The following is a 2,872-nucleotide window of genomic DNA, read 5'->3' on the forward strand; positions in this document are numbered from 1 at the left end:
GAATGTTTATAAATAACTTAAACTTATAAATCAAATGCAAATGCCAACGACATGACATTTTTTCAATTGTAAGTGACGTGTTTACGTTTTTTAAAATATATTATTAAAAGAAAAAATTAAATAAAACCGATGCTCAACAATTTGTTTTTACCGATGCGGTAAACAAAATCCAATCCAGTGGTGCGATTCACTACGAGATTTTAACACCTCTTGTTGTTGTTAAGTCAGCTAAACGACAATTTTAACAATTTAGCTATTCGGTAAACGTTTCCCTAACAACCATGATACAAAAAAGAAGGTAGTTCCATTGTCACTTTTTCGTCGCCATATTAATCACCTGACAATTAAGCAGATTATGACATTCCGTGCTACCACCCATTATCAAAAAAATATTTTTTTTTATGTCAAACGTTAAATAAAATAAATATTCTGCGTTAAAATTTGGTTTGAATTCAAAAAAAACAAGTAAGAGCAGCGCTGTCTTCGGCTATGCCGAAGGCTTCATACCTTTCATGAACATCTGCAAATTTTAGTTTGACAGATTACTGATTTTGAATACATCTGCATACATCGATAGAGGAGTTACATACTTATATAAAAAATCGCCTCTAAACAATCAGAGGTATGGAGGATATACTTTATATGGCACCAATCTAAGTGTTTTTCACTGCTATGTGATCGGTATGTAAACCGGTAACACAATTTATTGGGTTTAGTTTCCTACATAAAGGAGATATATGGCAAAATCTGGTATCTGAACAATCAGTGCTATAGGAGATAAAGCTTATACAGCATAGATTTTGATGATTTTCTCAGTAGACTTTGTATTATTATTTATAAAATATCTTACGAAATTTATCGGTTTTAGCTGTTCAAATAAAGGAGTTTTATCGTAAAATCCCATATCTGAACAATCAGATGTATGGAAGATATATGTTGTAGTCATCCGATCCTTGTTATTTTCACTGTAAGTATTCTGTAAATAATGAGTGAAAGTGGTGCGAAATTTCATGTTCCTAGCTGCATAAATGGAGGAGTTATGATAAAAGACCTCATATCTGAACAATCAGTTGTATGGGGTCTGCAGGTTATAGTGACCCGATCTTTGTTATTTTCACTGTAAGTCTTCTGTTGATAATGGGTGCAAGTACTGCAAAATTTCATGTTCGTAGCTGCATAAATGGAGAAGTTATAACGAAAAATCTGATATCTGAACAATCAGTTGTATGGGAGCTATAGGTTATAGTTACCCGATCTTTTTAATTTTCACTGTAAGTTTTCTGTTGATAATTATTGAAAACAGTGCGGAATTTCATGTTCCTAGCGATATAAACGGAGGAGTTATAACGAAAAATTTTATATCTGAACAATCAGTTGTATGGGGGCTATAGGTTATAGTGACCCGATCTTTGTAATTTTTACTGTAAGTATTCTGTTGATAATGGGTGCAAGTACTGCAAAATTTCATGTTCGTAGCTGCATAAATGGAGAAGTTATAACGAAAAATCTCATATCTGAACAATCAGTTGTATGGGAGCTATATGTTATAGTGGTCCGATTCTTCCGGTTCCGACAAATGATTAATACATTATAAAAATACACCCACATACCAAATTTGATACGGATATCTCGAAAACTGAGAGACTAGATTGCATACAAACAGACAGACAGACGGACAGACGGACAGACGGACAGACGGACATGGTTAAATCAACTCAGCTCGACGTTCTGATCATATAAGTATACATTTTAATGGGTCTATCTCTTTTTGTTCTGGTACTTACAAACATCGGACCAAAGTTATAATACCATTTCATGCTCATGAAAGGTATAAAAACATAAAAAGAACAAAATGAGCTGTTTATTTAATCAATGCTCGAATACAAAACATTTATGCAAAGGTACAGAGGTAAGGTTCTTCCAATTCCCCGTTATTCCGCACATTCGTGAGAAGTGGCTGCTGGCATGCGGTGTTATGGAGTCTGACTTACCCAAAGTTCCTTACATATGCTCAGCACATTTTGCAAATAATGAAATATCGTTAGCCAGGAAGACTGCACGATTAAGCCGAAGTGCAGTGCCAAAGTATAAAAAGTAAGCATGATAATCGCAAATGTGACCAAAACTTTGATATTCATAATTTTCAGTAGTGAATCAGAAGAAACGGAAGAGTATTTGGAAAAATATCTCACTTATTTGGAGGGGTATGTGTTTTAAACTTTCCTATAAGCTGAACAAGAAAAACATGTTCATTTGAATTTATTTAGAAGTGAAGAAAATCTGTTTGGAATTGAACCAACAGGGATTTCTCGAAAACTTGTTAGAAGTACTTATACAAGCGTTTCAACTCAAACTGAGTAAGATAATACTTCTACTCAAACAGATTCGCATTATATATATATGTACGTGAATATTTATGTATATATTTATCTTAGTGATTCTCTCGATTTATACAAACTTAAGTGCGTTAAGCTTGAAAACGAAGTTAAAACTCTTAATAAGAAATGTGCTGAATACGAGTTGAAGCTAAGGAAAGCTGGAACGGATAATCAACTCTTAACCGTAAGCCAACAAGTTTTAGCTAACATTGCTAAACCGTCACGCTACAACCTTGATGATATATCGTTCGCAACGTGTATCTACTCCGCTGGGCCACGGTGTTACAAATTACTCCGAAAGCTAGATTTTCCTTTGCCTTCACCATCGACGCTGCGGAGGTGGTCATCTCGGCTATGCGTTGAGCCTGGATTACAGGTGCAGACTCTGGCGCATATGAAATCTTTCGATTTACCACTAGAGGATAAATTATGTGTCCTTTCCTTCGATGAAATGAAGGTAAGAGAAGAATGGGCATATGATAGAAAAGGCGATG

This window comes from Rhagoletis pomonella, unplaced genomic scaffold (genome assembly GCF_013731165.1).
Source record: "Rhagoletis pomonella isolate Grant_MI unplaced genomic scaffold, Rhpom_1.0 Rhpom_scaffold_00001, whole genome shotgun sequence".
Taxonomy (NCBI): Eukaryota; Metazoa; Arthropoda; class Insecta; order Diptera; family Tephritidae; genus Rhagoletis; species Rhagoletis pomonella.